Source organism: Sparus aurata, chromosome 11 (assembly GCF_900880675.1).
Source record: "Sparus aurata chromosome 11, fSpaAur1.1, whole genome shotgun sequence".
In the NCBI taxonomy this organism is placed as follows: domain Eukaryota; kingdom Metazoa; phylum Chordata; class Actinopteri; order Spariformes; family Sparidae; genus Sparus; species Sparus aurata.
Window position 1 is genome coordinate 24,541,451 of NC_044197.1, and position 10,423 is coordinate 24,551,873.

Sequence of the window (10,423 nt, forward strand, 5' to 3'; positions counted from 1 at the left end):
GGAGCCATGGCGATCATCAGTGTGATACTGACTGACAGAAAGCAGCACACTGCGTGAAAAAGGCGAAGAAGAAAAACGTGCAGTGTCAGTGGACACCTCTTCTTCCTTAATTTTAAAAAAAATTAAAAATTAGACCCGACATTTATTTGGAACCGGCGGTTATTTACCAAAATATACATCTGCACCGGCGTTTAAAGGGACCCTGTGGTTAATTGAAACCCGGATATTATTTGGTCATTTACGGTATGAACGGCAAACTACTTTCAAAACAGCCAGATGGTTCGGTCCATAGGACAAAAGTTATCTGCATGTACTATCGACATGAAATGAGTTACCATCGAAGTACATTGAGTCTCAAATATCAGTTGCAAGCCAAACACACGGCAGATGCAGAGAGCCCCCCCCCCCCCCCCCGCCAAAAGCAGACAACAAAAAAGGCCTTTTATTTTCCTGCATGATTTGAAGTGTTGAAAAAAAAATTTCATAATGCAAGCATATTTGCCCTTTCTTATGTTGTTAAAAGTATTAAGAACATTAAAAAATACATCAAGGTACATTTAGAACAGAAAAAAATGTGCAAAAAAAATTGCGATTAATTTGCGATTAATCACGAGTTAACTATGGACAAAATGCGATTAATCGCGATTAAAAAAAATTAATCGTTTGACAGCCCTAATATATACACCTAATAAATATAATTTTCACTTGTTACCCATGCAGGAGAAACACTTTTATCACCGCCTCATTCAGGATATCAGAGATGGAGAAGCTTAGAGCACAACACTTGAAGATTGACCCGAGAAGCATCTATCAGGGGGAGATTCAAGGCTCTCTCCAGAGAAAATGAGGCTGTAGCTGAAGATTCACGAGCAGAAACCTCTGATCTCAGTTGAGAGGAAGAACCAGCAGGCCATCTTAGAGATCCAAAAGCTTAAGAATGAGCTTCAGGGAACTGAAGCCCACTCACAGCTAACATCTGCAAAAATACATAAAACTAAAGCAAACAGATAAAAACAAAGAAATCCCATCAAATTCCACACAAACTAATTGTTCCTAAAAATTTGATTTAGCACACAGACTCTCCACCGCCTCTGAGTCTCCGCCATCATTAATACATGTTAATGAACCACATTGTTCAATGGTCCCTTTTTGACTACGCCAGTTCAGGTGCTGGTTTGGAGCCAGTGCTGACTCTAGAACCAGCTGTTTGCCTTTAGACAGCCAAAGAACTGCTATAACATCATATTTGCGACCTTGAACATTGAAGATTTTCTCAGCAGGAAGCACTGGGTACACGTCAAAAAGTATTCACTGAGAGACTGTCGCATTGCAGGTTTTGACAATAGCTAAGAAACTTCTCGCCTAATCCTATAAAAATCCTTTTAATTCTCACTCAACTGTTGCACGCCCCACTTAAAGACTGTGTGTTAACAGTCAGACCTTGAGATAAGAAGTCCGGGGCCTCAGGCGAGAGCTGACTGTACATCCATTCAGAGAAACGACCTTTGGCTGCTTTTCCTTTTCCAGCCCAGCAATCAGTAAATAAAAGTACAGAACGTATGGGTGGTCTTTCCAGGGCTTCATTACGAAATCAACCTCTGCTCTCCTCTAATCACCACTTACACTTTATCTCATTAACTTACATAAAATGAGTCTGAGATGCTCGTGTTAGTTTTTGTGGTGGTGATAACTGCCATTGAAATATCTCATTGTTTTTTAACGATAAGGGATCACAATTGCTTGAATTCTTTCAAGAGGTCAAGAGGAAGGACTTCAGACAATCAAATTTAACATTATTAAATTACATTTTTTGAGTCAGATTCCTCCAAAAACATGAATCTGTCATCTTGAGATGAATTAAAACGCGTTGTGTCTCGAGACAACAATTAAATTCAAACTCGATCTGCAAAAACTCAAACTGCAAAAACACGTAAATTGTTTACTTGAGTTGGATCAGTCGTGATCTTGAGACTAACAAGGGAAATAAAATTATGAGCAACAGAGCCGCTCTTGATTCCTGTAAATATCAAAGCGTCCCCCAGCTCTACCAAGGAGAGAGAGAAACTTTGACTGACTTTGTTTCACTATTAAATATTTGTTTAATTCCTGTTTATTACATTCTGCTGTGTGCAGTGTACTTCCAGTCTGGAGCTTAAACAATAAACTGAGAGAAATCACGTGAAGTTTTTCCTGCCTTGTAAAAACTAGAGCTACACATACAAAACATGCAGCTCTCAAACACACTGAACTTCTGAGGAGCTTCTCCTCTTTTCAAGGGCAATTTGGAGAGCCACTCCAATCAGAGAATCTGATGTGAAGCCGAAAGTGGCAATTTCCATTTTCAAAGCCTGGATGCCTGCTTATTATGATGAAAGCCTCCTGCTATCAGGTTCAGTGCAGCCCTGACACTTAAAACTAATTGTTGCCTCAGACAAATAAAGAGCTCGAGCTTTAAAATCTTCAACAAACCACAGAGAATGAACATGTTTAAAATCTCCTGGGATTATTGTTGCAATCGGTGGATATCAGTTTAGTGCTTTAAAAACAAACGGATGACAAACTCAAGATTCCTCCTTGAAATAATAAACTAATGGCTCTGACCTTTAAGTGTGCTTTCAGGCGGAATTACGCCTGAAACAAACGCTGTTTTGGTTTGAGATACTACACACATGGCTGGAGGCGTCCCGCCTTGCCGTCAAAAAATATAATTTTTTGTCATAACAAACACATTTGAATTTACTGGCTTAGCATCTTTCTGGCCTGTAACTCCACCACCATCCTCTACCCCTCCTGATATAAACGTCAGGTCGTGAACATGTATCTTGTACATTATGTGACAGTGACATGTACTGTAGAAAATGTCAGTATGTGAACATATCAGTGGTTTGCACAAACACACACTGCCAACTACGGTTGGGCCTATGAACAATGCCATCGACGTGTCAGGGCAACGGTGGTCCACAGCGGCGGCTACAGTGATGAGCTAATAAACTGCTGCCTTAAGACAACACTGAGGGGACGCGCTGCCTCGATTTTTCTCGATGATTCAAAACCACAAATAAAACAAGAAGATGCACAAATATACAACTTTATTTCACTGATTTGGGTGAAACTGGATCACATTTTATGGAGAAAATAATTTTCTGGTTTTCCCGGGTTTCTTCTTCCTCCTCTGGCTGCTCTGCTTCAACTCTCAGCTATTCACAGATTTTCCTAATGGAGGGATAGCGTTGCCTGTTGCTAAAGTAACCACTAACTGTAGCTGCCATTAGCTGCTAAGCTCAGTTGGCCGTGCAGCTAATGTCAATGTTAGCCGGTGCTCCGCAGACTGGGAGCTGAGAGCTACAGGGATGTGTTGGTCTTTACACCCCCAGAGAACACGACAGTGCCGGGACCGAAGTAGCCTCTAAGACTGAAGATGGCTGGTTTGACAGCAGGAAATTCAGCGCCTCTGACTCCTGCGACGGCCCAGCGGGTTCAGGCGGGGACAGGAGAGGAGCTACAGGGAGGTCGGGCATCAGTCAAGTCGACGCCTGCCTCTGGAGGCCTGAGTGAGTTTCTACAGCGGGGTTAGTCCGGGAAGCCAAACACCGGCTTGCACAGTATTCCCTGTGGTCAAACTGGCCTCTGTTGGTCTCGGAGGCTGTGTTCAGTCTGTCGTTTTTCGCCAGTTCTGGAGACGACGCCGGAAAAAAACATGACAAAGTCCAAAACAAAGACAGCTGTTAAATGTAAAAGGGGAAGATGGTGAATGAGTTCAGGGTGGAGGCTTGTGCACACAGCAGTGATTAAATCCTAATAAACCCACGATACTACCTGTGAGAACATGCAGATTTTGTTTTTCACTGTGGGATACACTGGTGGGTCCAGCTTTCTCTTTCCTGCATTAAGTCACTGCAGTGAACTGAGTAACTCAGTCTTCAGGCGCTAAAATTAAACCCACTCGTAATAGCGCTAAAAATACGACGGCATGTATTTTATCAAGCAGCAGCCCCCGTGAGGACAAGTAGACTGAAATGTAATTCAGTGTTAATTTGATAAACTGTCGTCCTGTTCCAAGGTGTACACAGGGAAGGAGGCATGAATTAGAAGTTTGTACGAAAGACGAAATATCGGGACAGGTATCAGAGTGTAACACTGACCTGCCAACACCTCTAACTAAATTTACAGAGAGTCTATTTTTGAGGCGACAGCAGTAAGTCAAACCTCAGGCTCCTGTTGCAGGAAGACAGTTTCCCCAGAGAGAGCTTCAAAAAGTTATTAAAGGATTAACACTCATATTTAAAAAGGACGATTCCAGCACAAGTGAATCCGACACTTGATCCTTCAACAGCAAAAAGAAATTGGTACGTTTTCTTTTACTTATTTCCCAAAAGCAATAAACAACCTCTGTCTAAGAATGCTCCACATCCTGACTCACTCTCTTCCCATGATTATTCCCAAACCAGTCAATAGATCTCCCCCTTCTCTGCACCATTATCAAATTATTTGACGGTAATATCTCACGCTCAAATGTGTGAGTGCACTGAACATGAAGGAGCCGAGGTAGCCACATTCACACTGCCCTTTCAGTGCGGGTATCATGCGCCGATTCTCCGCATCGCCGCCTGTGTGAAAGTTTCAAATGCGGAGAGCAGGGGGACAGTTTCTCTGCTGATCATTCCTCCAGAAAACAGCATCCCTCCTCGCGAGTGAGAGAGTCAGACAGCGTCTTGTTTACTGACGTTGATTATGTTATTATGTCATTTAGAGCAAAAAAATTTACTCTGTCACTTTCCAGGACGTTTGGTGGGTCAGAATTTCAATCACAACACAATTATAACAGCATACATATGATTATAAAACAGTTGGCAAGTACATTAACAGGGGGGTTTGGGGGAAACACACAGACATCAACATCCTGACGTGTACCACCACGCCAATTTGGATCTGCAGCACCATCATGCCGTATGAATTGACATATTGTGCGGCTTTACGCCGGCACTGCTTGGTTCTGTGTGAACAAACAAAGGTGGAGAATTGGCGAACCTTTGCTGCACCGATAATGCAGAGTCTCTGTGTGGAAAGGGCGAGTGGCTCCAAGTTTCTGAGCTCCTGCTCCTGGGAGACTGAACCCAGAACTACACAAGGGTTTATCATTTTCACTATCTGCACTCTTATTGTTTCAGTCACTACCCAGAGTTCATGACCAAAGGTGAGGACTGGGTTTCATGACTCAGCAGCCTCTTCAGAATCGCAAGCCAGAACTGCTGTTTTCTTGGTTGTGAGGGAGAATAAGATCAGCGTGGCTCACGCTGATCTTATTCTCCCTCACAACCAAGAAAACATGAACTTCCTTAAATGAGGCCTTGAGTGCCTTGGCCTACCAAGCCTATGCCAAAAAAAAGTTGAGATTACTTTCACAGATATTGCGATTGTGATAAAAGTCAAGATTTTAGTGGGAGGGGTATTTTATTTTTTCATTTTCAGTGAAATAAAAAAAAAAATAAAATTAAAAAAAACATTATGATGATATTGCTGTTGTCGGAACCAAGCAAGCCAACTGCCATTAACAAAACGTTGTGATTTTGATATGGCCAAATTGCTTTGACAATACCTTCCATTCTATATGTGAAGACACACCTCATCACCAGAAAGAACAATGATAGCCAACAATTCTGCAAAACTCCTGAAATCCAACAGTAGTGTCTGTGTGCGGCAACTTCAGTCTGGATTTTTCTCTTCAGATGCTAAATGCTCTGCTGTGTTCACCAACTAAGCACTGTCCTAGTATAGGATAGAATTATATAATGATTATTATTTCATGTTTCTTTTTCAGTTTCCTGTGGCTGTTTGGTTAGGTCGAGGGAAATAAAACACTTGGTTAGGTGACGGAAGACATGATTTGATAACCTCTCTCTTACTTTTTGCCCGAGTCACTAGGTTAGGATATTACCAAAATGTGATTGTTGAGTTTCAGTGGTGGAGCATCACCAACGTGACATCATCAGAGTCCAGCCTCAGATTCACGAGATAATCCTCTCTAGTTTCATCACTGCAAGCGTCCTCTTCTACATTGTTGTTATACAAATTATAGATCAGCTGCTTTAAGTTTAGCCAACTAAACACTAGGTTAGGGTTCGGGGAAAACCCCAGTTACAACAATTCCAGCTACATAAGAAACAAGCCGACATTGTATCCTTTAACAGTCAAAGCTCGTCAATCTGTCAGGTTAAATGTTCTCAAGGAGTCTCGAGTTAAGGCTGTGATTTCCTGCATTTCCCAGAATCCAGTTCAGCAACCTCCAGGGAGGGGAAGGGACCACGGTTTACTCAGATGTTTCTGTCCCTTCTACGGTGGATTTCTCCCGGCACTACTGCTTTTAAGATGTTCCAGTCTGTTTATAGTATGAATCACTTCATAATGTCCTGCTCTCAGGCTTCACTGCAGCCCAGAATCAGCTGATCTGGAGGAGACATTTTCTGCAGGAATGAAACACGACCAGCTGCAGAGACACGTCTGCGTTGTTCAGCCTCTCTGTGACTAACTCAACATCCGCACATCCAACACCACAGATTAAAGCTGTGAGATGATGCACAGTAATAACAGACAGGAGACCAGCCAGGGGAGGGCTTCAACACTTCTGACAATAGAGGAGGTCGTAGAGTGGGGGGATTTCCATCCCATGTAACAGCCTCACCCACAACACGTCTGAGGGGGAAAAAAGAGTTTTCTTCCATATTTGCTCTACATCTGTTCTCTTTAGGTCAATAAACTGTATTAATAGAGCACTTTTTAAAACAAAAAGTGCTTTATTGAAAAAATGGAGGAACCCAAAATATAAAATGAGGATACGAGAAAGCCAAGAAAACGAAATGGCTTTAAAAAGATTTGCATTGATTCTGAGGCGCTTTCAACGTTGAGGAGCAACAAGCACAATCACAGAAACACATCAAATCTGCTGGAAAGATCAATATCTGAGATTGGAGATCACAACAGATGTTTCTGATAAGACAGTCACCAAGACACCAGTTTTAAGTTCAATTTCAAGAATATACAATCATCTTTAGTTAGGTAAGTGTGAAAAGAACAGTAAAAATATGATATTTATTATCTTTGAGTGAATTAAAGTCTCAAAAATAGAAACTGTAATATGACACATGATGAAGAGGTTGCATTGTCAGTTATAGAAGTGACAGAGTCTTGGATTCACTTTGTAGGTCTATAAAAAACCTTAATAGTCAAGGTGTAAATCCGGATTTGCTTTAAAAATAGACATTTTAAGTCTTAATTGAGATGTTTATAGATTTTTGCAAAATGCACCAAAGTTTAAAACACTATAAAGCAAAGGACAACAAACTGTGACAACAAACTGGACAACAAAAGTTCCGCAAATGTTCACCTCTGTGCATCAAAAATACCACAGCTGAGCAGTCAATAGGTTTCTTGCAGAGACAATAACATCAGTTGCGATCAATAATTCAACAGAACACTTTGACACAGCTGAAGCTAATGCAGTGTGAATCGTTTTGACGTTTGTTCACAGAGTCACAAAGTCAGGCCTTAATCAGCTAATTAGTATCAGTCTCATGTGTGTTAATCGATCCCTCAGTCTGTTTCTTACCTTCTGGCTTCTGTCCGTCCAGTCACACTGGGACTTGTCATGACTTTCGGATAAGGTAGGAAAAGTTTGGGAGGAGAAGAAAAAAAAAAAAACTCCTATCCCTGTGACGTCTGTCAAGGTACACGACGTTTAATGGAAGGCATCCGGCTCTCGATTTCAAAACAAAACGCCAATATTGGACAGGTAGCCATGGAAGACAATGTTACAGAATAAACACACTGAAGTCAAGGACTTCAGTGAAGGACGAGGAAGCCTGGTTAAAAACAAGAAGGCAGAGCAGGAATGTAAAGAATGCACAAAGACAACATGATTACAAGTAAATGGAATAAAAACTTAGAACAGGCTAACTCGAATGAAAAGATAGGAAAGGTAATGCAAAAATAGACTGAAAACTGAAAGATGAAGATAAATAGATAAAATAATAAAAGAAGTAAAGAACAACAAGAGAGAAGACATCACATAATAGGAATTAAAACTGATAAAAGACTAGGAGCAGTAAAAGGTTTTATTTATGACATTGTACAATTTTACCTGATTAAATGAAGGTTATTAAATAGAATATATAAATATAAAGAAATCTGAATAAAGAAATGTATACATAATTTTAAAGCATTCATCACATGCTACATTTTAGCATTTCTTGGACTACTATATTTTGTTATATGTTAAACTATGTTTACTATATTTTGTACAATACTCACATTATATTATTAATATAGTACTATATGTTATATTCTATTTCATGCTATATTCCTATACCATATATTATACTATCCTATAGTATTACATTTTATTGTATGTCGTATTCTATGTCACATGCTGTAGGATGTATATTATTATGCTTCTATTATATATGATCTATTAGATTAGATTTCAATTACATTTCTCTATATAATAATAAACACATAATATCATTATTCAGTCATATTGTATTATTCTGGTGCACACCTACATATATTAAACTTGCTGACTAATAGAAAATATAACCTAATCACAAACTGAATTAGGATGTTCGTAATTTGTAGTACATTATAAGTACATAACGTAGTTCAAATTAACTCTACCTATACCAGTTGCAACATTAAAGTGATGTACACATGAAAGCATCATAATGAGCATGGTAATCATCATATTTTTAATAATTAAATCATTCATCTGAAATATGCAATTGTTCTTAATGAATACTTTTACTGTTGTTGCTTCACGTTTTTAACTACGTACTTTTAGTTAAATGGAAGTGATATTTTAATGTTTTACTCTACACTGTGGTATTGCTACTATTACTTAAAATGATTGATTTACAATCATGCTACGATTTTAAAGGAAAAGTGCTCATTTTATTCTGCAAGCTCTGTAGATTGTTTGATTATTATTTGTCTCCACAAAAATGTTTTAAATATGACTTTTCAGTAAAGAAATATGAGTTCTTCCTCAAGGCTCATCTTTCACTAAAACCGTTGTGTACCTTTATTTTGAAGGCATAACGATGTATCTTCCTGTCACTTCCTGTGTTTTTGACGCAGCTTGCGTCGATCACCGCTAGAAGGAATCAATGACAGACAGCTGGATCCTCCAATGAGGAGCGAGATCCCAAGTCTCTGGGCGGTGACGACAGATGGGCGTGGTTTGTTTGTCAGTTCGCTCAAGTGGCGCCAAAGTGGCAACAAGAGGCGTCATTATGTGCCAGACTCACCAAATATTACCTCGTCTGTAATGGTAATGTCAGAATGACTCACCAGCTCTTCAGCCCAGTTATCCGCCTGGAGCAGAGGCCATATTCTCTTCCGTTTCAGCACATAGTTTAGAGTCTGAACACAGATGTTACTCTACCAACCTGATCACATCAAAGGACAGCGACGAGAAGAAACCTTTGGCTGTGTTTTTTTTTAATGGCAGGTCGCTCCCACATGAAGACAAACGATACACGTGTTAATATGGAGATGAACGCCTTAGAAGAGCCGCATACACTGCATTACCTGCCACCCGCAGCTGAGGGCGCTGTTGTCTCTCAGGTTGAAGCCCGCTACACGAGTTTATTTCAGGCTGTTGAAGACCTCTTCCTCCTCCTCCTTCTTCTCCTTCTCCTTCTTCTTCTTCTTCTTAGTTCTTCTTCACTGTCTCCCTCCCTGTTCATATTCGATTGGGTAAATTCCTGCCTGTTGCTGATGAAGCCCAGAAGATGGGAGTGAAAGCTTAAACAGAAGCCAGTAGCTTTAGCTTGAGTTAAGTTGTTTTTTAATCAGGGTTATATTAAAAAGTGTTATCGCATGACCAACAAAATCCTCATCCATTAGCCCCTGAGTTAACTTAACTAGTTAAATAATACCATTTACTGAGGGACCCATGGGATGTGACTGAAAGTGGCAAAATCAAACTAGATTAATTGAGGAAGCTCATGGGATGTAACTGATAGCTCTGAAAAAAGCTAGTAAGTCACCCTTGAGATTTTTGTTGTATGTGGGTGTCAAACAAACTAACATAGTAAGGGATTATATCACATGACTAAAGCAAACACCATCAACTCAAACCAGTAAAGAACCCCATGAGATGTGGTTGAAAGCTAGCAAAAAAGCTAGTAAGCAGACCTTTAGTATCTTTTTCTTCCCCAAAACAGGTAAAAAGGTGTTATATCACCACCTGTTATCACATGACCAGAGCGAGCTCTATGCTGTTCTAAGATTGAAAGCTTCAGAAAAAGCTAGTAAGTGAGGCTTGAGTAAAGGTTTTTGTGTTCAACAAAGATGGATCTTGTCTTGAAATTTCTCAAACTCACGGGCTGGATTTCTGTGGATTTTAAAGTTTTAAGTTAAAAAAAAAAAG

At 40.0% G+C, this 10,423-nt stretch overlaps 1 protein-coding gene across 2 annotated transcripts in view; it reads right to left on the reverse strand.

The window, feature by feature from the left end:
- kank3 (KN motif and ankyrin repeat domains 3) overlaps positions 1 to 7,689 on the reverse strand; it is a 40,906-nt gene extending 33,217 nt beyond the window's left edge. For both annotated transcript variants that reach the window (XM_030433615.1, XM_030433614.1), the window contains exon 1: positions 7,604 to 7,689. The gene's annotated coding sequence lies outside the window, so the exon portion shown is untranslated. The remainder of the gene's footprint in view (positions 1 to 7,603) is intronic.
- Positions 7,690 to 10,423: the final 2,734 nt, after the last annotated feature.